Source organism: Pseudophryne corroboree (genome assembly GCF_028390025.1).
Source record: "Pseudophryne corroboree isolate aPseCor3 chromosome 3 unlocalized genomic scaffold, aPseCor3.hap2 SUPER_3_unloc_103, whole genome shotgun sequence".
NCBI classification, from domain to species: Eukaryota; Metazoa; Chordata; class Amphibia; order Anura; family Myobatrachidae; genus Pseudophryne; species Pseudophryne corroboree.
In genome coordinates this window covers 64376-89475 of record NW_026967498.1, presented here as the reverse complement: position 1 = coordinate 89475, position 25100 = coordinate 64376, and the positions used below count along the sequence as shown (strand labels likewise).

The 25100-nt window shown below is 46.5% G+C and overlaps 1 protein-coding gene across 1 annotated transcript in view; it reads right to left on the bottom strand.

The window, feature by feature from the left end:
• Positions 1 to 22457, bottom strand: part of LOC134983256 (zinc finger protein 260-like) — a 77055-nt gene extending 54598 nt beyond the window's left edge. Inside the window, exon 1 of the mRNA XM_063948981.1 lies at positions 22376 to 22457. The gene's annotated coding sequence lies outside the window, so the exon portion shown is untranslated. The remainder of the gene's footprint in view (positions 1 to 22375) is intronic.
• Between the last annotated feature and the right edge of the window lie 2643 nt (positions 22458 to 25100).

Here is a 25100-nt window from a genome sequence, read left to right as displayed (position 1 = left end):
AATAATAACAGGACACCACAGGCTGCTCCCCCTGTATAATAATAATAACAACAGGACACCACAGGCTGCTCCCCTGTATAGTAATAATAACAGGACACCACAGGCTGCTCCCCCTGTATAATAATAATAATAATAGGACACCACAGGCTGCTCCCCCTGTATAATAATATTAACAGAACACTACAGGCTGCTCCCCCTGTATAATAATAATATTAGGACACCACAGGCTGCTCCCCCTGTATAGTAAGACGCCATTACCTGATCTCCACGGACACTGGGAGGCTGCAACAGTCGATGAAAACCCACTTCCTGTATGTGGAACGCACAATACGGAAGTAAGCTGGAACGCACAGTCCGAAAGTAGGGCATGATTGGCACAGGCTGCTTACTGGTTACTGGCCCCTCCCCTACTTCAACCCGCCCACAGCTCCGCTCTTTGCTAATTAACATTAACATATATGTCCTCAGTACAGGAGGCCGGCGGCCATTTTCTTGTAGACCAGTCCGGCAGCAGCAATAGGTTCCCTGGCCGTGTAGTGACGTCAGGAGCGGCGGCCATTTTCCCCTGGTCTGAGCTCCGCCTTCCTTCTATCATTCCCACAAGGCAGCAGGAGCAGAGAGCAGCCATTGCTGTGTCTGGCAGCAGGTAATGATATTATTATTATTATTCTATAGGCTGAGCAGCTCTGGTGTCAGGTTCTCAGGTTCTGTACTACAGGGGGAGCAGCCTCTGGTGCCTTGTTATAGTGCAGCTGGAGCAGCCTCTGGTGCTGCATTATCCCTGTACAGGTGGCTGACACTCTAGTGTCCTATTACCGTAATACAGGTGGAGCAGACCCCGCCGTTACCGTAATACAGGTGGCGCAGACCCCGCCGTTACCGTAATACAGGAGGTGCAGACCCCGCCGTTACCGTAACACAGGTGGCGCAGACTCCGCCGTTACCATAATACAGGTGGTGCAGACCCCACCCTTACCGTAATACAGGTGGCGCAGAACCCACCCTTACCGTAATTCTATACCCGGCCCATTACTGGTGTTGTGTCCTGTGGCATTGTGCTGTACAGGGGGAGCGACCTGTGTTGTCATATTATACAGGAGGAGCAACCTGTGTTGTCATAATATACAGGGATAGCATCCTGTGCTGTCATAGTGTACAGGGGGAGCGGCCTGTGTTGTCATAATATACAGGGGTAGCATCCTGTGTTGTCATAGTATACAGGAGGAGTGGCCTGTGTTGTCATAGTATACAGTGGTAGTATCCTCTGCTGTCATAGTATACAGGGGGAGTGGCCTGTGTTGTCATAGTATACAGGGGGAGTGGCCTGTGTTGTCATAGTATACAGGGGGAGTGGCCTGTGTTGTCATAATATACAGAGGGAGCAGCCTGTGTTGTCATAATATACAGGGGTAACATCTTGTGCTGTCATAGTATACAGGGGGAGTGGCCTGTGTTGTCATAATATACAGGGGGAGCAGCCTGTGTTGCAATAATATACATGGGTAGCATCATGTGTTGTCATAATAGACAGGAGGAGCAGCCTGTGGCATCCTACTCTACAGGGGGAGCAGCCTGTGGTGTCCTGATGTTATTATTATTATACAGGAGGAGCAGCCTGTGGTGTCCTGTTATTATTATTATACAGGAGGAACAGCCTGTCGTGTCCTGTTATTGTTATACAGAGGGAGCAGCCTGTGGTGTTCAGTTATTATTATTATACAGTAGGAGCAGCCTGTGGTGTCCTGTTAATATTATACAGAGGAAGCATTATTATTATTTCAATAGGGGGAGTAGCCTGTGGTGTCCTGTTGTTGTTGTTGTTATTGTTGTTGTTGTTATTATACAGGAGGAGCAGCCTTTGTTGTCCTATTATTAATATTATAAAGGAGTAGCTATTGGTGTCCACTTATTATTATTATTATTATTATACAGGGGCAGCAGGCTGTGGTGTCCTGTTATTATTAGTATACAGAAGGGAGCGGCCTGTGGTGTCCTGTTATTATTATTATTATTATTATTATTATTATTATACAGGAGAAGCAGCCTGTGGTTTCCTTTTATTTTTATTATTATTATTATTATTATACATTGGGAACAGCCTGTTGTGTTTTATTATTATTATTATTATTATTATTATTATTATTTTGCAGAGGGAGCAGCCTGTGGTGTCATTTTATTATTACTATAAAGGGAGAGCAGAATGGGGTGTCCTGTTGTAATTAGTATAATACAGAGGGAGCAGGTTTTTGTGTGTGGTTATTATTATACAGGGACAGCAGCTTGTGGTGTCCTGGTATTATTATTATTATTATTATTATTATTATTATTATACATTGGGAGTGGTAATGATGTCACAGTGACATCACTTATATCTATAAGTAATTTTGCCTTAAAGTTCAGAGGAAATTTAAGGAAAAATTACTTCACAGAAAGGGTAGTGGATAAGTGGAATAGTCTCCCATCAGAGGTGGTAGAGACTAAGACTGTAGAGAAATTTAAACATGCATGAGATAGACATAAGGATATCCTTACAAAGAATTAAGGTTCAAAAAGGGTTGAGATTACCTAAAGGATTAAAAAAAAGGGGCAGACTAGATGGGCCAAGTGGTTCTTATCTGCCGTCAAATTCTATGTTTCTATAGTAATAACAGGGGCATGACTGGGGAGGTGAGGTGGTCTGGGAGCGTCACAGTTACATCACTTATCTATAGCAATAATAAAGGGACATGACTGGGGGAAGTGAGGGGGATGGGAAAGCGTCACATTTACATTACTTATATCTATACTAATAATACAGGGACATGACTGGGGAGGTGAGGGGATCTGGGAGCATCATAGTGACATTACTTATATTTATAATTGTAATAATAATTCAGGGACATGACTGGGGGGGGTGAAGGGGTCTGGGAACATCACAGTGACATCACTTATAGCTATAGTAATTATACAAGGTCATGAATGGGGAGGTGAGGAGGTCTGGGAAAGTCACAGTGACATCACTTATATCTATAGTAATAATACAGGGACATGATTGGGGGGTGAGGGGATATGAGAACATCATAGTGACGTCATTTATATCTTTAATAATAATAATAATAATAATAATAATACAGGGACATGAGTGGGGGTGATGGGGTCTGGGAGTGTTAAAGTTACATTACATATCTATAGTAATATTACAGGGACATGACTGGGGAAGTGAGGGGATCTGGTAGTGTCCCAGTGACATCACTAATATCTATAATAATAATACAGGGACATGACTGGGGGGTGAGGGGGATCTGGTAGCGTCACATTTACATCACGTATAACTAGAGTAATAATACAGGGATATGACTGGGCAGGTGAGGGGGATCTGGGAGCTTCACAGTGACATCACTTATATCTATAGTAATAATACTGGGACATGACTGGGAAGGTGAGGACATCAGTGACATCACTTACATCTATAGTAATAATAAAGGGACATGACTGGGAAATAAGGGGATCTTGGAATGTCACAGTGATTTCACATATCTATAATAATGATACAGGGACATGACTGGAGAGGTGAGGGGATATGAGAGTATCACAGTGACGTCACTTATATCTATAGTAATAATAATAATGGGACATGACTGGGGAGGTATTGGGATCTGGAAATGTCACAGTGACATCACTTATATCTATAGTATTAATACAGGGACATGACTGGGGAGGTGAGGGGATCTGGGAGCATCAGAGTGACATCACTTATATCTCTACTAATAATACAGGGACGTGACTGGAGAGGTAAGGGGATCTGGGAGCGTCACAGTGACACCACGTATGTCTCTAGTAAGAATACAGGGACATGACTGGGAAGGTGAGGGGATCTGAGAGCATCGCAGTGACATCACTTATATCTCCACTAATAAAACAGGGACATGACTGTAGAGGTAAGGGGATCTGGGAGCATCATTGTGACATCACTTATTTCTTAAATAATAATTATAATAATAATAATACAGGGACATGACTGGGGGGTGAGGGGGTCTGGGAGTGTTACAGTGACATCAAATATCTATAGTAATAATACAGAGACGTGACTGGGGAGGTGAGGGGTTCTGGGAGTGTCACAGTGACATCACTAATAGCTATAGTAATAATACAGGGACATAACTGGGGAGGTGAGGGGATCTGGGGGTGTCACAGTGACGTCACTTATATCTGTAGTGATAATACAGGGACATGATTGGGGAGGTGAGGGTGATCTGGGAGCATCACAGTAACGTCACATATCTATAGTAATAATACAGGGACGTGAGGGCGAGGTGAGGAGATCTGGGAGCTTCACAGTGAAATCACTTGTATCTATAGTAATAATACAGGGACATGACTGGGGAGGTTAGGGGATCTGGGAGTGTCACAGTGACATCACTTATTTATTTTTCATCCACTAGGGGGCACTGTAGTACTCTTGGGATATGGACGGTGTGCGATAGCAGGGATAGGCACATTTCAATATTTAAATGTGTAACCCTCTTCCCCCCTCCATACACCCAAGATGCCTCAGTGTTTTTTGTGCCTTCACCAGGGAAGGTCGCATCCTGGAGTCATTCCAGGGTTTACATTTACTTTTTCTAAATATTTTTTCTTGTATCAATCACACTCCCTTCCCAGCTTATTAAGAAGCGTGGGTCCGTGAGTGTGTGCTGCTGTTGTGCAGCGAAGGCTTGTTGGTGCTTAGACAGAGAAGACCCGCTATAGATCTTCATCAGCGTTAGCTGATTCAGACATGGCTGTAGGAGCTGGACGGAGCTTAGGGAGAAGCCACGTCGGAGCCTCCCCATTACACTGAGGTAAGGAGCGGGCAGTCAGCTTATGCCGCCACCCAATTGGGCCTGTTTGTTGCTGTGATAGTGGGGCAGTCAGCTCCTGCTGCCACCCCTCCATGTGCGGGGAACGTGTTTTCCACAAGCTGCTTACTAAGGTATAGCTTTACTGGATCAAACTCCCCCTCTTCCCGGCTCCCACCAGCGGTCAGACACATACTGCCACTGGGCGCCTGTGTCGCTCCACACCTGCCCGGCTCCCGGTAGCGCAGCTCCAAACAGCGCTGCTGCTGGCCTCTACAATCTGCCCCTCTAGACAACTGGGAAGCGGCTTCCAGCAGCGGTCAAATAATGCTGCCGCTGGGCACCTGTCAGGCTACACCTCGTGGCTCCAGAGAAGCGGCTCCCGGCAGCGCGGCTCGCAGCAGCAAACAGATCACACTGCCGCCGCTGGACACCCGTCACATTACACATCTACCCCGCTCTCCGGCTTCCACCAGCGCACAGACCACGGTGAGTAGCAAAGGCTGCTGCAGGGCGCCGTCACTCAGAGCTGGCGCACGGTATACAATGCGGGGGGGGGGGGATGGGTGGAAGAAGCTAGGCGTGGCTCACTGCTTTAAGCATTGGGGGAGGTCATGGCGGTCCCTAGTTTAGCGGTTCCCCCTAAATATAAGGGATGGTGGCCAGGGCTATAAGGGACAGAACAGGCTATTAAGCCTAGGTTATGAGTGCTTTTGGGGGTACATAGGTTATAGTCAGATGCACATGCTGGGACGCACCTACTTTCTGCTCTTCCTACAGCAATATGTCAGTCCTACAACACACGGCCACTGGAGGGGGCAGGGGTGTTTAGTAGGTGGCACAGTGACCATCATAGATTTCCTCTATAACACAGTGCGGTGCACGCGGTATTATAGACACTACAGTTATTTACACTGAGTTGTGCGGACGTTGTCTCACTGTATTATTGTCTGTCTGCATGACAATATGAGAAACAGCAGCTTGTCTGTGATAACTGTGAGAATGCCTGATTTGCAGTCAGAGTTGTCCGCTGCACGAAAATACCGTGAGGCGGCTAAGTCTGATTCACGGTTAATACCGTGTGAGCAGCCAATGTGGGCTCAGGATGTTTCTAGAACTTTGCTGGGTTACAAAGTCCATGTATAGTTCAATTTCTAAGAATGGTCATCGTTTGTCTCATAATTACATTCTGACGATTCAGTGCCACATCTGATATCTCAGCATTGGGTCAGGGGTCAGATAGTGAGGTCACTAATAGCCCGAGCTATGATGATCTCATTAGAGCGGTACGCCAGCTGCTAGGTTGCACTGAAACATATGAGGTTTTATTGCTAACAGACTATGGGCGACTGTGTGTTTTTCTTATTCATATCTCTTAATAAGCATTTCATAGAAGCATGGCTAAATCCAGTTAAACACTTTTCTGGGACAAAGCGATTTCTGTCTAAATATCTTTTCGCACAGGCTATGACAACTAAATCGCCATCGGTGGAGTCTTCAGTTTATAAACTTTCACTAAAATTAACTATTCCAGTCCCGGGTGCAGCTACGCTTAAAGACCCCTCGGAGAGTAAGCTGGAGGCCATGCTAAAGTCCATGTATACAGCAACAGGGGTGATGCTTACACCTGTTTAAGTTGGAGTTTGGGTTAACAAGGCTGTAGTTGCATGGGTGTAACAGCTCAGGTTAGGTCTACAACAGGGTTTTCCCTCAGACCAGCTTATATTTCTTACCGATCACATTTGTGAATTGGTTGAGTATTTAGGTACGGCTTCGTTGGACGTTGGACAAGTTTGTTCTCGGCTTGCAGCCCAACAGCTGCTGTGGTTGCGTTCTTGACAGGCCGCCATGCAGAGAGGGACGTGATTTTCAACAAACCACTAACCATCGTCAGGACTCAAGCCAGTGGCATGACGGGCTTCCAGCCCATCTCTGCTCTTCAGTTGTGGGAGCACACCTTCAGAAGTTTCCCTTCGCGTAGTTTCAGACATCACAGATGGGTGGATCCACAGTTTTGTTTTAAGAGGTTTCAATGAGTTTGACTGTCTATCACCGATGCAGTTTTTCAAGACAGGTCTGCCTGTGTCAGCAGACAAGTGAGCAGGTCTGCAGACCGCTGTTCAGTCTCTCGTACATTCAGCAGTTTTGGTTCAGGTTCCAGTACACCAACAAGGTCAAGGGTTTTATTCCAATCTTTTTGTAGTACCAAAGCCGGATGGCTCAGTCAAACCAATATGGAACCTAAAGGGGTTCAATCGGTACGTCACTACACATTCAAGGTGGAATCCCTACGGTCAGTGATTGCAGGTTTAGAACCACAGCAATTCATGATTTTGCGGGATCTCAAGGATACGTACTTACACATTCCAATTTGGCCACCACATCCGCATCTGGCGTACTTAAGTTTGCAGTACGACAAGCGCCTCGGGTATTCACAAAGGTGATGTCTGTGATGATAGTTCAACTCAGAACCCTGGGAGTGATAATCGTTCCATACTTAAATGACCTTCTCATCAAGGCTTCGTCTCAACAAATTCTTTAACATGCCTTACTGTTGTACAGTGTACTAGTTCAGTACGGTTGGATTGTCAAAGAATTCAGTTTTAGGAATGATTCTGATTACGGTGGATCAATGCATTTACCTGTCACAACAGAAAGTACATGCTATTCATCATCCAGTACTGCTAGTGCTCAAACCACGGACAGTCTCGGTGCATTTGTGCATTCGACTGGTAAGACAGATGGGAGCATCTTTCAAAACACTCCAGTTCGGAAGATTTCACTCAGGTCCTTTTCAACTGGATCTTCTCGCACAGTGATCCGGCTCTCATCTACAAATTCATCAGATGGTTCGCTTGTCTCCAGTACAATATCATGTGGTGATGTCCGGCCCAATTGAGGATTCAAGAAACCTCTCGCATGGTCTGCAGACCTGCTCACTTGTCTGCTGACACAGGCAGACCTGTCTTGAAAAACTGCATCGGTGGTAGACAGTCAAACTCATTGAAACCTCTTAAAACAAAACTGTCAGGAATCGACTTACCAGGCTGACATCCGTCCGCCGCTGCGGACTCCGTCCTGGCTCCCTGCGGTCACCTGTCGCCTATGCCCCTGCCATGGGACATCATCAAGGGCCTGGGAGCACTCCTGAGACAGCGGGCGTGTAGCACGCCGCGTCCCCGCTGGGCCGCAGCGTGGGCGCCGCCATGACAGTCTGCAAACAGCCAGTATACTGCGGCCAATCCGGTGCTTGGCCGCACCCACTTTCCTTCACTCACCCAATCCCTGTGCACCATGGGGTACATAAGAGACTGCAGGATCAGTCTGCAGGCATCCTGGACTTTGTGTCTCTCCAGCGACCCATGTGAAAGGATCTGTTCCTGTTCCTCCTGTGTTCCTGGTTCTCTGGTTAAGAACTTGTACTCCTGGTTACTCTGCACAGCTCCGTGGAACTTCAAGGCCCAGCAATACCTGCAACCTGCAAACAAGGCTTCACACTCATCACCACCTTGTGTGCTTCAGCCTGCAGTTGAAGACTGACTCCAGGTGTGTTTCATTCCTCCACCTGTGATACAGCTTGCTGCTGCCAGTGCCTCATCACCTGCACTGTGAAGTCAGACTCCTGCCTCTGCTCAGGTTTGCCATTTCCACCTTGCTGCCTAAGTTTCCTGTTTTAAAACCTGCACTGGTTTCCAAACCAGAACCATTTCACAAGTACTTGCTCTTCTGTTTATATATTACCGGATATTATTTTCTCAAGTCATCTGTCATCCATTGCCATAGACTTTCAGTTATCATACTGAGTGATTGACTTTATTCATCTGTTATTATTGTTTCTGCTACCATTTGTATTATATCATCTGCCAAATAAAATACCATTGCGCTCATGCGCAGGAACGTTATCCAGCCTCCTCGTTTTCTCCCATCTACCTCCACTGACCCACTAGCGCCCCCTCCGGGGACACAGCCCAAACACAATCTGACAGTAAGTCCAGGATCGATGGACTCGGATGGTGGACGGAGTGTGGGGTCAGAGGCCTTGCAAAATCTGGTCTCCCGTCTGGATGGTCAAGAGGTTGCGCAGCAGCAGATGCTTCAATTTCTGCAAGGGATGTCCTCCCGATTAGATACACTACAGCAATCCCTGCCTAGTGTACTCTCTCCTACTGTTCCTGTTACTCCAGCACCTGCCAGTGCTGTGAGTTCTTCTATGCCGGCTGCATCAGCTCCAGTGTCACGTCTGCACCTGCCCGTGCCGAGCAAGTATGATGGCAGCTCTAAGTTATGTCGCGGGTTTCTCAACCAATGTGAAATACAGTTTGAGTTATTGCCACATAATTTCCCCACGCCAAGATCCAAGGTTGCCTACATCATCTCCTTACTCTCTGGATCTGCTCTGAGTTGGGTGTCTCCTCTGTGGGAACGTGCTGACCCTCTGATTAACAATTACACAGACTTCGTGTCAACCTTCAGACGGATCTTTGACGAGCCTGGTCGTGCAACATCAGCTTCGGCAGACCTGATCCAACTTCGTCAAGGTACCCGAAGCATGGGACAATATGTCATCCAGTTCCAAACGTTGGCTGCAGAGATTCAGTGGAACAACCAAGCTCTGGTAGCAGCTTTCTGGCACGGACTCTCGGATCGGATCAAGGATGAACTGGCGACCCGTGACATTCCTGTTCAACTGTCTGATTTGATCTCTCTGTGCATTAAGTTGGACTCTCGCATCCGCGAACGCAATAATGAACGCGCTCGGAGTGAGCCACGCAGAACAAGGTTCATACCTTCTGTACAGTTCCAGTCTCCCTCTTCTGACGAGCCTATGCAGATAAATAGGTCCCGCCTAACTCCTGAAGAGCGGGCAAGAAGAATACGTGAGAGACTCTGCCTATACTGTGCTGCTGCGGGCCATCAGATTAACTCCTGCACGGTGCGTTCGGGAAACGCCAGATCCTGACTTGTAAGGGAGGAGTCAAGTTAGGATCTTTCAGTCAAGCTCCTTCTCAACAAGACCTCATTCTTCCAGTGACGCTAGAGACTCCAGTTGGGCTCCAGTCTGCGTCAGCATTAGTGGACTGCGGTGCTGCAGGAAACTTTATCACCCAAGCTGCGGTAAATAAATTTTGCCTATCTACCTGTGAACTTTCTTGTCCAGTTTACATTACTGCTGTGGATGGTAGTCGAATCTCCAAGGGGAACATTTCTCATCAAACTGCCCCAGTGGTTCTGGGAGTTGGATTTCTCCATTCTGAACTGATTAAGTTCCTGGTCATCCCTCAAGCCACCCAGGAGATTGTCTTGGGCATGCCCTGGCTCCAGCTACATAATCCACAGTTTGACTGGTCAACGTTGCAGCTTACCTCATGGGGTTCACATTGTCATCAATCCTGCTTAGCCCAAGTGTGTCCCATAAAGTCTACCGAAGTAAAGACACAGTCAAGTCTCCCAGCAGCTTATCAAGACTTCTCAGACGTCTTCTGTGAAAAGGCTGCTGATATCCTGCCGCCCCATAGGGAATGGGATTGTCCCATCGATCTCCTTCCTGGCAAGAAGCCACCTAGGGGGCGCACCTACCCGTTGTCTGTTCCTGAAACTGAGGCGATGAGTGATTACATCAGAGAGAATCTTCAGAAGGGATTCATCCGTCCGTCATCATCACCCGCTGGTGCAGGTTTCTTCTTTGTTAAAAAGAAGGATGGAGGACTGCGTCCATGCATTGACTATCGGGGTCTCAATGACATTACCATCAAGAATAGTTATCCATTACCACTCATTACCGAATTATTTGACAGAGTTAAAGGAGCCCGCATCTTCACCAAGTTAGATCTCCGCGGTGCCTATAATCTCATCAGAATCCGGAGTGGTGACGAGTGGAAGACAGCTTTCAACACTCGAGATGGCCATTATGAATACCTGGTAATGCCATTTGGGTTGAGTAATGCTCCAGCAGTGTTCCAACACTTTGTGAACGAAATCTTTCGTGATGTCCTGTATAAGTACCTCGTTGTTTACTTAGATGATATCCTTATCTTCTCCCAAGACCTTCCATCTCATCGTCTACAAGTCTGTGAAGTTCTCCGACGTCTTCGTGAGAACCGGCTCTACGGGAAACTATCTAAATGCACCTTTGAAGTTCCCTCTATACCCTTCCTGGGTTATATAATTTCCGGATCGGATCTTCAGATGGACCCGACAAAATTGGAAGCTATTGCCAATTGATCCATTCCAAATTCTCTCAAGTCTATCCAGCGATTCCAGGGTTTCGCCAACTACTATAGAAAATTTATTCGAGGATTCTCCACTCTCATCGCTCCTATTACCAACCTGACTCGGAAAGGGGCAGACCATTCCAACTGGTCAGAAGAAGCCTTGGCAGCCTTCCAGAAGATCAAGCTAGCCTTTATGTCTGCTCCAGTGCTGTCTCAGCCAGATGTCAACAGACCGTTCGAGTTGGAGGTAGATGCCTCTACAGTTGGGGTTGGAGCTGTTCTCTCCCAGAAGGGATCCGATGGGAAAGTCCACCCTTGTGGATTTTATTCTCGCAAGTTTCTTCCTGCAGAAGCTAACTACTCCGTGGGAGATCAAGAACTACTGGCGATCAAGCTGGCTCTCGAGGAATGGAGATATCTCCTAGAAGGGGCCAAACATCCGTTTAACATCTACACGGATCATAAAAACCTGCTATATTTAAAGGCAGCTCAGTGCCTTAACCCTCGCCAGTCCAGGTGGGCTATGTTTTTCTCACGTTTTAATTTCAAGCTTCATTTCCGCCCAGGTTCGCAGAATGTGAAAGCCGACGCGTTATCCCGATCCATGGAATCTGAAGAAGGAACATCTGACTCAGTGCCACATTCCATCCTGAGTCCCGTGGTTTTCGCTGCATCTCAAGTCTCCCCAGCTCCTCCTCCTGGTAAGACTTTTGTTTCCCCAGATCTCCGTCCCAAGTTGCTATCTTGGGCCCATCAATCCAAGTTCACTGGTCATCCTGGTGTCCTGAAGACCTTCAAGTTCCTTTCTGCTACATATTGGTGGCCAAAGATGAAAATGGACATCCAGGATTTTCGTGGCATCCTGTCCTAAATGTGTGCAGCACAAGACTCCTCGTCAGTCTCCAGCAGGTCAGTTACAACCACTGTCTATCCCTAGTCGTCCCTGGTCACACCTGTCCATGGATTTTATCACCGACCTTCCTCCTTCTCAAGGATATAATACCATTTGGGTTGTAGTGGACAGATTCACCAAGATGGCTCATTTTGTTCCTCTCCAGGGTCTCCCTTCTGCCCCAAAACTTGCCCAAATCTTCCTACGGGAAATTTTCCGCTTACATGGTTTACCCTCAGAAATAATATCTGACCGGGGGGTACAGTTTGTAGCGAGGTTTTGGAGGGCCCTCTGTTCTGCCATGCAGGTCAAACTGAAGTTTTCATCATCATACCATCCTCAGACGAATGGGCAGACAGAGAGGGTCAATCAAGAACTTGAGACTTTTTTAAGATTATATGTTTCATCTTCCCAGGATGACTGGTTCGATCTGCTCCCATGGGCCGAGTTTGCCCATAACTTTCGATACCATACTGCTACTGAAACGACACCATTCTTTGCAGTATATGGGCAACATCCCCGTGTACCTGATTTCCAAGAACTCCCTCATATGGATGTTCCTGCTGCCACTACTGCTCTGACTCAGTTTTCATCTATTTGGAGAAAAATTCACGTTTCCCTCAAAAAGGCCTCCAGTCGGTACAAGGTCTTTGCCGACCGCAAGAGACGTGCGGTTCCCCATTTGAAACCTGGGGACAAGGTTTGGCTATCAACCCGTAACCTCCGTCTCAGGGTCCCATCCATGAAGTTTGCACCACGCTTCATTGGTCCTTACCCTGTCGAAAGAGTCATCAACCCAGTGGCCTACAAATTGAAGTTACCATCTTCCCTTCGTATACCTAACGCTTTTCATGTTTCTCTCCTCAGACCTCTAGTCCTAAACCGCTTTCAGAATACTCTTCCAGTAGGTCCCAAGGTTCGAACTCAGCGGGGCGTGGAATTCGAGATCAACAAAATTCTGGACTCCCGTTGCCGGTATGGACGTCTCCAGTACCTGGTCGATTGGTCCGGATATGGCCCAGAGGAGAGAAGTTGGGTGAATTCGTCCGATGTCCATGCTCCTAGGTTGGTCCGTGTCTTCCACAGCACTCATCCCTCCAAGCCACGTGGGTGTTTGGTGTCCACCCCTAAAGGAGGGGGTACTGTCAGGAATCGACTTACCAGGCTGACATCCGTCCGCCGCTGCGGACTCCGTCCTGGCTCCCTGCGGTCACCTGTCACCTATGCCCCTGCCGTGGGACATCATCGGGGGCCTGGGAATACTCCTGGGACGGCGGGCGTGTAGCGCGCCGCGTCCCCGCTGGGCCGCGGTGTGGGCGCCGCCATGACAGTCTGCAAACAGCCAGTATACTGCGGCCAATCCGGTGCTTGGCCGCACCCACTTTCCTTCACTCACCCAATCCCTGTGCACCATGGGGTACATAAGAGACTGCAGGATCAGTCTGCAGGCATCCTGGACTTTGTGTCACTCCAGCGACCCATGTGAAAGGATCTGTTCCTGTTCCTCCTGTGTTCCTGGTTCTCTGGTTAAGAACTTGTACTCCTGGTTACTCTGCACAGCTCCGTGGAACTTCAAGGCCCAGCAATACCTGCAACCTGCAAACAAGGCTTCACACTCATCACCACCTTGTGTGCTTCAGCCTGCAGTTGAAGACTGACTCCAGGTGTGTTTCATTCCTCCACCTGTGATACAGCTTGCTGCTGCCAGTGCCTCATCACCTGCACTGTGAAGTCAGACTCCTGCCTCTGCTCAGGTTTGCCATTTCCACCTTGCTGCCTAAGTTTCCTGTTTTAAAACCTGCACTGGTTTCCAAACCAGAACCATTTCACAAGTACTTGCTCTTCTGTTTATATATTACCGGATATTATTTTCTCAAGTCATCTGTCATCCATTGCCATAGACTTTCAGTTATCATACTGAGTGATTGACTTTATTCATCTGTTATTATTGTTTCTGCTACCATTTGTATTATTTCATCTGCCAAATAAAATACCATTGCGCTCATGCGCAGGAACGTTATCCAGCCTCCTCGTTTTCTCCCATCTACCTCCACTGACCCACTAGCGCCCCCTCCGGGGACACAGCCCAAACACAATCTGACAAAAACTGTGGATCCACCCATCTGTGATGTCTGAAACTACGCGAAGGGAAACTTCTGAAGGTGTGCTCCCACAACTGAAGAGCAGAGATGGGCTGGAAGCCCGTCATGACACTGGCTTGAGTCCTGACGATGGTTAGTGGTTTGTTGAAAATCACGTCCCTCTCTCATTGTAGGTCACACACACCAGGAACGCTATCCCTACTTTACTCCGGATTTACCAGCTATTAGCCCCCGTTTGCAAAGTACGGAGGTACCGGAGCCGGTGTGGACTGGGCTAGGACAGCGCTCTTAGACACCCCGCACGGCGCGGCTTCCAGATTGCCCACTGAGGTTCTGGCGAGTGTCTCCATCCGGACTGCGGGACAACACCAGGGAGCAGAGATTGAAGGAGCTCCTGCCCAGTGGTAACTGTGTGCATACAGCTAATTACATACATTTGTTTCTTTTCTGCAACAGCTACCCATTCTTATGAACTTATGTTTTTTGCAACTGGCTATTAGAATACAGGTGCTAGTGACTTTCGTTTCATCAATTAGCACTATCAGTGTGCACATATATAATCCATAAAAGGCTGTTCAACTTCCAGGTGTTAATGATATACTAATTATATGTTACTAATTAGACCTATTTAGTGCTTATTCAGACATTGTGATGTTTTAAGATTTATTACCCCCGGGAGGTTGTTGTAATTTCTACATGCATTTTAGAAAATAAATGTTTTATTATACTCTGGTTGTCTAGCGCCACTTGTTATTTGTTTTATAGTTTTCGTTTTAAGGGATTGGCAATTCCCTTCTTCAAGAGGCTGCTGACAACCTAGTGCAGTGCTATTCACCTGAGCGCATAGTTTTTTCTATTTTTTTTTTGTGACGCAATAGCTGGTCTAAGTATAATGCTTGAGTGTGTATATACAGACTTCAGGATCGCCTCCTGCTTTCTATCAGCAGGCTCCTTAAGGGCGGCCGTATCCTGGGACGGTAGTGCCACCTTTTTAGACAAACGTGTGAGCGCTTTATCCACCATAGGGGGTGTTTCCCAATGTAACCTATCCTCTGGCGGGAAAGGGAACGCCATTAGTATCTTCTTAGGAATTACCAATTTCTTATCAGGGGACGCCGACGCTTCTTCACACACTTCATTTAATTCATCTGACGGGGGAAAAACTACAGGTAGTTTTTTCTCCCCAAACATAATACCCTTTTTTGTGGTACCTGGATGTAAATCAGAAATATTTAACACCTCTTTCATTGCCTCAATCATGTAGTGAATGGCCTTAACGGGCATTAAATTTGACTCATCGTCGTCGACACTGGTGTCAGTATCCGTGTCGACATCTACTTGTGCCATCTGAGATAGCGGGCGTTTCAGAGCCCCTGATGACTTTTGAGACACCTGGACAGGCACGAGCTGAAGACTCGGCTGTCCCACAGTCGGCATGTCGTCAAATTTTTTATGTAAGGAGTCTATACGTGCACTCATTTCCTGCCATAAACTCATCCACTCAGGTGTCTGCCCCCCAGGGGGTGACATCCCTGCTAAAGGCATCTGCTCCCCCTCCACATCATTATCCTCCTCAAACATGTCGACACAGCCGTACCGACACACTCCACACACACAGGGAATGCTCAAACAGAGGACAGGACCCACAAAAAGCCCTTTGGGGGGACAGAGTAAGAGTATGCCAGCACACACCAGAGCGCTATATATATACAGGGACTAACTAAGTTATGTCCCTAATAGCTGCTTTTCAATAAAATATAATGTATATACTGCCAAATTTAATGCCCCCCCTCTCTTTTCCCTATTACTGTTACTGTAGATTGCAGGGAAGAGCCAGGGAGCTTCCTTCCAGCGGAGCTGTGAGGGAAAAATGGCGCCAGTGTGCTGAGGAGATAGGCTCCGCCCCTTTTTCGCGGCCTATTATCCCGCTTTTTATGGAATTCTGGCAGGGGTATTTACCTCATATATAGCCCCTGGGGCTATATATTGAGGTATTTTAGCCAGCCAAGGTGTTTTTATTGCTGCCTCAGGGCGCCCCCCCCCCCCCAGCGACAGTCAGTGACCGGAGTGTGAAGTGTGTGAGAAGAGCAATGGCGCACAGCTGTAGTGCTGTGCGCTACCTTGGTGAAGACAGAGTCTTCATGCCGCCGATTTTCCGGACCATCTTCTTGCTTCTGGCTCTGTAAGGGGGACGGCGGCGCGGCTCCGGGACCGAACATCAAGGCTGGGCCTGCGGTCGATCCCTCTGGAGCTAATGGTGTCCAGTAGCCTAAGAAGCCCAATCCGGCTGCAAGCAGGTAGGTTCGCTTCTTCTCCCCTTAGTCCCTCGCTGCAGTGAGCCTGTTGCCAGCAGGTCTCACTGAAAATAAAAAAATCTAAGACTATTACTTTCTAAGAGCTCAGGAGAGCCCCTAGTGTGCATCAAACCTCGGCCGGGCACGAAATCTAACTGAGGCTTGGAGGAGGGTCATAGTGGGAGGAGCCAGTGCACACCAGGTAGTCTAAGATCTTTCTAGAGTGCCCAGCCTCCTTCGGAGCCCGCTATTCCCTACGGAGTTCCCAGCATCCACTAGGACGTCAGAGAAATAAATAAAACCTCATTCACAAAGATAAATCATACAGATCCTCTATGATCGGATTTTTATATGAGTGAGGTCACTACCTCGAGTCCGATATACAGGTACACCACCGATTTTCCGGCAACCGATGATCCGGAACCTCTTTTAATCCGGACAATTTTGATTTTTCCGGATTAAAGGGGGTTAGTGACATCCTTTAATCTGGAACATTTTCTGTGCATGGGCGTAACACGCAATGTGGGTACAGCTTCCACGGACACTGCAGGTGACACAGCAAGCATCAGTGGGGCTGTTATGGCGTCCACATGGGCGGAACACACAGCCTGAGCCTGATACCTGTTTTGCCTATAAACAGTTTGGATACACTATTGTGTTTATTCATTAATTAATATACTGTAGCATATATTTTACTATTTATTGCTTTAGAAATGTTCTGAAGGTGCAAAATTAGTTTCCACCGTTAATCCGGCAAAATCGATAATCCGGCACGGCACTGGAACCGAGGATGCCGGAAAATCGGTAGTGTACCTGTAATCTGATAAATGCTGTAACCTGTGACCAGGTTAATACACTGGGTCCCAAAGTGTTTTAACTGCTGGAGAGTAAAATACCTACGGTACCTAGTATTCCATGGTGGTTCCCCATCCAGGTACTGACCATGCCCTGCAGTGCTTGGGTTCCAAGATCAGACGTAAATACAAACTCCCTCTCCCACCAGCCCAGGAAGAGGTTGGCGTACATCGGGGCACAAGCTGCCCCCATCGCTGTTCCTCTTACCTGGGTGTAGAAGAGGTTGTTGATAGTGAAATAGTTCTTGTTTAATACACATTGAAGAAGTTGTAACAGAAATTGGTGAAAATCATCCATTCCCCACATTCTCAGAAAGTATTCTACCGCTTAGATGCCAAGGTCATGTTTGATGCTTGTATATAACGCCTCAACATCAAGGCTCATGAGGAGATGTGTTTCTTCCAAATGTATATCACTGATCTTTCTGAGGACATCAGTTGTATCACTGGTATATGATGGGAGTTCCAAAACGTAGTCCCTAAGATGTGTGTCCAAAAATGTGCAGGCTCTTTCTAGTAGGTCGCCGTTTCCTGAGACTATGGGCCGACCAGGGGGGTCCCGGAGATCCTTGTGGACCTTTGGTAAAAGGTAAAATTTAGGCACTCGAGGATTATTTACCGTTAGATAGTCCTGCTCTGACTTGGTTATAGTGCCTTCGTGATATGCCCTGTTTATGATATTCATATAGAGTTTAGTGTACCTTTCTGTAGGGTCAAAAATACTCTTCTGGTAGCATGATTGGTCGTCCAGTTGTTTCTTGGCTTGTTTGAGATATAATTCTGTTGGCCAGATCACAACATTTCTGTCACGATCCGGGTATCTGGACGCCATTACTTACCCTTCAGATGCCTCCTAAGGCTGGCTCAGCGTTCCAGGACCGGATCCCGCTGTTCCTGAGTTTCCACATGCAGAATGTCAGAGTGGTGATTTCATCAGCCGCGGCCTCCGCTGTGCCCGCGTGGTTAAATGTGCGCTTGTCAGTCTGGCGTCTCCTGTCTCATGTGGCCGGCGTCGCCATTACTGTTTCAATTCTTACATGGATTACAAACCAAACTTCCCTCCAAGTGTCTGCATGGGCGCAGCCATCTTGGATTTTGTCATCTGATCATTTCCACCAATCTGCTGTCTGTATTGTTGATTTGCATAATTGCCTAGCCAACCCCTTCCTTGCTGCAGGTATAAGTAAGCTGTGCCTGAGCAAGGAAGGCGTCAGTGCTTTGGTTGTCTAACCTAGTTCCAGTTTGTCTCTCTCCTGTGGTTGTCTTCCAGGTTCCAGCTCCTGTCTCCAGACTTCTGCTATAGAGACCCGCACCAGCATTCCATCTGCGGTGTAGCCTGACTCTCCGATCCATTCTGGACTCACCTGTTTCCAGCTACAACAATTACCTGCTTCCAGCCCAGCTTCCAGCAGTGTACAGCTTCTCTTAAAGGGCCGGTGTCCTTTCTGCAGTTTACCACTCTCCACCGGTATTATTATTTCACCGCTCTCAAACTCCAAACTTCATTATCAATCACCTGCTTCCAGCCCAGCTTCCAGCAGTGTACAGCTTCTCTTAAAGGGCCGGTGTCCTTTCTGCAGTTTACCACTCTCCACCGGTATTATTATTTCACCGCTCTCAAACTCCAAACTTCATTATTATTTCATCGCTCTCAAGTTCGTTTATTATTTAACTGCTTCCAGCCAGTATCCACTCCGTACCAACAACAGTCTGGTTCCAGCCAGTATCCACAGCAGCCGTTTTATCTTCAGCAGCCCAGCCTTTCCTGGAACACCAGCTGGTACGATCCTGGGTTCTCTCCATTGCTACAGTCAGGCCTGGTAAGGACTTTCCAACTAGAAGATTATAAGAACTGTCTCACACTACCAGTGCCTGTGGCCCTTGCCACCCTGTAGTACCCAGGAATTGTATTTATCCTCTGTTGACTTTTATGTTTCCTTTTACTGCTGCTGTGTTACGGAGTTTGTCATAATAAACATCATTGACTTTTATCCTGGTTGTCGTGGTCACGCCTTCGGGCAGTTATTCTACATGTTACTTACATGTCTAGGGGTCTGATACAACCTCCCAGGTTCCGTTACATCTCAGCCCCTACAACTGAGGCTGCCTCCCGTCAGCTCAGGCCCTCAGTTGTGACAATTTCCTCCTTCATCCGACGGTTTCAGAACTACGTCGGTCCAGGTTTTGATCTCCTGGAGAGTCCTCCGTTAATTCGGTATCAGATTATCTGCAGAGTGACGGTATTTCTTATTCAGATATAATCTGTCAAAATCCCGAGTAACCAAGTTCGGGAAAACTATAACCTCTGGGCATAAGGAATCCTTGGGAAAAAAGATTGATTTTTTCTTCAGCAAGGGTCTCGTTTGTTGTGTAGTGGGAATTGATTCATTAGGGTCAGCAAGTTCCTCCAATGTGGCCAGAGTTAGCCTTTCTTGTGACGATAGATTTTCCAAGTCAGAGGGGAATTCAGATGTTCCTGTTCTCTCTGTAAAAATTTTTGTTAATAATAATTTCCGTGCAAAAAGTTGTAATTTCCGGTTTGCTCACTGTACTAGATTCAGGTCTTTATCTCTTACCCATCCTACATATCTAACTCTTTCCCCCCCACACTTATTCAGAATCCCCTAATTATCCATTTTGGTAATTAATTTTTATTATCTATCTTTTTTCCTTTTCCCCTCCTCCTTTCCTCCCCCCTAACAACCCCCTTTCCCCCCCACCTTTCCCTTTCTTTCCCCCCCACCCCCTTTTTCCCAAACCCCCCCCCCCCTGTAGGTACATCACCCCTACAATTCCTCCGGATTTAATATAAATAACCATATCTTGCTCCTAATAAATGACACCTAATCTGACATGTATTCATAACCTGCAATCCCCTGTAATTGATACTTTTCACTTTATACTCACCATACAAATTTTTTTTTTTTTATCTCATATTTCCCCCTTTTTTATTTTATTAATTTTTTCCTTTTTAAGTTGTATTTTTTATTCTTATTTCATATATATTAATTTTCAATATAGGATTTACTATCCTCATTTTCTGTTCTCCAAACTTAATCAGTTTAGCTGGATAACAATTTAATTATACTCTTAATGATATACTGCTTAATCAATTAGTTCTAACTTGTTGAAATCTATTCTCAACCTCAGGTGATGTAGCTAACTTAGATGCTTTCCCTACCTCTCCCACTAAGTGATAGGCTGCGCCCTTACATAAATACTGGCAGTGGGGAACTCCGAGAGCAGGCGATCATGTGATCAAGCTCTTGGAGCGAAACGTGCGTCACTTCCGGTTCCAGTGCCCGAACTTCCGGTCGCACAGACCGCGGCCGCCTCACTCCTCGATTCCTGCACTGTACACCAGTCTGAGGGTCTCCTGAACAGGTTGGGTAAGGAAACGAGTTTTCCTTGCCCAAACCACAGCTCCCCCGTATTCTCCCATAAGGTCCACCATATGCTTCCTTGGCTAACAGGTGAAAGCTGATTATCTCCTGTTATGTAATGTATTTAGACTCTTATATTTTTTGTGCATAACATCTCTTTTTTGGTGCATGATTACTGGGTAAGGGGTGAGAAAGAGGCTGCAACTGTAATTACTATACTAAAACCAATATCAGAGAATGAATTGTACTGTAGACACTTTTTTTTTTATTATTGTTTTGATTATTGTGGGCTATTTGAGAGCATAACTGCAATAGAGTTTGAGTTTGGGAATCCTAACCCCAAGACCCCACAGTCATTATTACTGCCTCAAATCACCACTGACTAGATCCCTCAGCAACAATCTAGCAATTTATTGTATCAACTTATTGCACAAATATAACCTGGTATTTATTCTGTGATTGTCATTCTGGGTCCCAATACAATCGGTCAACGGTGCGCCTAGGAGACAGACTTACCTACGGTCAGACCGCACTGAGTATGCCCAAACTCGTCTGATCTTGGAACCCAAGCACTGCAGGGCCTGGTCAGTACCTGGATGGGGAACCACCAGGGAATACTAGGTACGTAGGTATTTTACTCTCCAGCAGTTAAAACACTTTGGGGCCCAGTGCATTAACCTGGTCACAGGTTACAGCATTTATCAGATTATATCGGACTCGAGGTAGTGACATCACTCATATAAAAATCCGATCATAGAGGATCTGTATGATTTATCTTTGTGAATGAGGTTTTATTTATTTTCGATCACTTAAATCATTATTCTGCCCATAACAGGTACATTAGTACATGTGAACACCCATGTTCTTTAATTATTGATGCCAGCTCTCGTCTTCTCTTAAAGTATACATTAATAAAAGTTATGTCTTAATAATTTCATCATTTCCAAAAAATTTTTTCAAGTTTTCAAGTGTGCCCAGGAAAAGGCTTATAGTTGCTTTTTTTTTGGTCCTTTGTTCTCTTTGAAGGACCATACTTTGTTGTTTCATAATAACAGGACACCACAGGCTACTCCCCCTGTATAACAATAATAACAGGACACCACAGGCTGCTCCCCCTGTATTATAATAATAATAATAATAATAACAACAACAACAACTAGACACTACAGGCTGCTCCCCCTGTATAATAACAACAACAACTGTACACCACAGGCTGCTGCCCCGGTAAAATAATAACAGGACACCACAGGCTGCTCCCCCTGTATAATAACAATAATAACAGGACACCACAGGCTGCTCCTCCTGTATAATAATAATAATAATAATAATAATAATAACAACAACAACAACAACAACTGGACACTACAGGCTGCTCCCCCTGTATAATAACAACAACAACTGTACACCACAGGCTGCTGCCCCGGTAAAATAATAACAGGACACCACAGGCTGCTCCCCCTGTATAATAACAATAATAACAGGACACCACAGGCTGCTCCTCCTGTATAATAATAATAATAATAATAATAACAGGTCACCACAGGCTGCTCCTCCAGTATAATATTAATAACAGGAAACCACAGGCTACACCCCCTGTCTAAGAATAATAATAACATCAATACACCACAGGCTGCTCCTCTTGTATAATATTAATAACAGGTCACCACAGGCTGCTCCCCCTGTATATTAATAATAACAGGGCACCACAGGCTGCTCCCCCTGTATATTAATAATAACAGGGCACCACAGGCTGCTCCTCCTGTATATTAATAATAACAGGGCACCACAGGCTGCTCCCCCTGTATAGTAAGACGCCATTACCTGATTGATCTCCACGGACACTGGGAGGCTGCAGCAGTCGATGAAAACTCACTTCCTGTATGTGGAACGCACAGTCCGGAAGTAAGGTGGAACGCACAGGCCGAAAGTAGTGTATGATTGGCAACGGCTGCTACCTGGTTACTGGCCCCTCCCCTCCTCTACACCACCCACAGCCCCGCCCTCTGTAATCCTAATTACCATACATGTCCTCAGTGTAGGAGGCCGGCGGCCATTTTCTTGTAGACCAGTCCGGCAGCAGCAATAGGTTCCCTGGTCGGGTAGTGACGTCAGGAGCGGCGGCCATTTTCCCCTGGTCTGAGCTCCGCCTTCCTTCTATCATTCCCACAAGGCAGCAGGAGCAGAGAGCAGCCATTGCTGTGTCTGGCAGCAGGTAATGATATTATTATTATTATTCTATAGGCTGAGCAACTCTGGTGTCAGGTTCTGTACTACAGGGGGAGCAGCCTCTGGTGCCTTGTTATAGTGCAGCTGGAGCAGCCTCTGGTGCTGCATTATCCCTGTACAGGTGGCTGACACTCTAGTGTCCTATTACTGTATTACAGGTGGCGCAGACCCCGCCGTTACCGTAATACAGGTGGCGCAGACCCCGCCATTACCGTAATACAGGTGGCGCAGACCCCGCCGTTACCGTAATACAGGTGGCGCAGACCCCGCCGTTACCGTAATACAGGTGGCACAGACCCCGCTTTTACCGTAATACAGGTGGCGCAGAGCTCGCTGTTACAGTAATACAGGTGGCGCAGACCCCGCCGCTGCCGTAATACAGGTGGCGCAGACCACGCCGTTCCCGTGATGAAGGTGGCGCAGACCGTGCTGTTACCGTAATACAGGTGGCGCAGACCGTGCCGTTACCGTAATACAGGTGGCGCAGACTGTGCCGTTACCGTAATACAGGTGGTGCAGACCCCGCCGATACCGTAATACAGGTGGCGCAGAATCCGCCGTTTTCGTAATACAGGTGGCGCAGACCCTGTCGTTACCGTAATACAGGTGGCGCAAGACCCAGCCATTACCGTAATACAAGTGGCGCAGACTCCGTTGTTACCGTAATACAGGTGGCGCAGATCCCGCCATTACAGTATTACAGGTGGCACAGACCTCGCCGTTACCATAATACAGATGGCGCAGACCCCGTCGTTACCGTAATACAGGTGGCACAAGACCACACTGTTACCGTAACACAGGTGGCGCAGACCCCGCCATTACCGTAATACAGGTGGCGCAGACCCCACCGTTACCGTATTACAGGTGGCACAGATCCCACCGTTACCGTAATTCTATATACGGGACATTACAGGTGTTGTGTCCTGTGGCATTGTGCTGTACAGGGGGAGCGGCCTGTATTGTCATAATATACAGGGATAACATTTTGTCTTGTCATAGTATACAGGAGGAGCAGCCTGTGTTGCAATAATATACAGGGGTAGCATTCTGTTTTGTCATAATAGACAGGAGGAGCAGCCTGTGACATCCTACTCTACAGGAGGAGGAGCCTATGGTGTCCTGTTGTTGTTGTTGTTATTATTATTATTATACAGGAGGAACAGCCTGTGGTATCCTGTTATTATACGGAGGGAGCGACCTGTGGTGTACAGTTATTTATTATTATTATTATACAGGGGAAGCAGCCTGTGGTGTTCTATTATTATTATTATTATTATTATACAGGCAGAGCAGCATGTGGTGTCCTGTTATTATACAGGAGGAGCAGCCTGTGGTGTCCTGTTGTTATTATTATACAGGGGAAGCATTATTATTATTATACAGGGGGAGTAGCCTGTGGTGTGCAGTTATTGTTGTTATTATTATTATTATTATTATTATTATTATTATTATAATACAGGAGGAGTAGCCTTTGTTGTCCTATTATTAATATTATAAAGAAGGAGTAGCTAGTCGTGTCCACTTATTATTATACAGAGGCAGCAGCCTGTGGTGTTTTGTCATCATTATTATTATTATTATTATACAGAAGGGAGCGGCCTGTTGTGTCCTATTATTATTATTTTTTTGCAGATGGAGCAGCCTGTGGTGTCATTTTATTATTATTTTAAAGGAAGAGTAGAATGGGGGTTCCTGTTGTTGTTGTTAGTATAATACAGGGGGAGCAGGTTTTTGTGTATGGTTATTATTATACAGGGACAGCAGCTTGTGGTGTCCTGGTATTATTATTATTATTATTATTATTATTATACATTGGGAGTGGTGGTGATATCACAGTGACATCACTTATATCTATAGTAATAATACAGGGACATGACTGGGGAGGTGAGGGGATCTGGGAGTGTCACAGTGAAATCACATATCTATAGTAATAATGCAGGGACATGACTGGGGAGGTGAGGGGACGTTGGAATAACACAGTGATTTCACTTATATCTACAGTAATAATACAGGGACATGACAGGGGAGGTGAGGGGATCTGGGAGCATCACAGTGACATCACTTATATCTATAGTAATAATACAGGGACAAGACTGGGGAGGTGAGAGGATCTGGGAGAGTCACAGTGACATCACTTATATCTTTATTAGTAATACATGGACATGACTGGGGAGGTGAGGGGATCTGGGAGAGTCACAGTTACATAACTTATCTGTAGTAATAGTACAGGGATAGTGTTCACTCCAGAAATAGTGTTAGGCAGTGCCCTGGACTGCAGTGGCATATGTGTGCGCGCACGGCAAAGTCACGCGCGCATCCG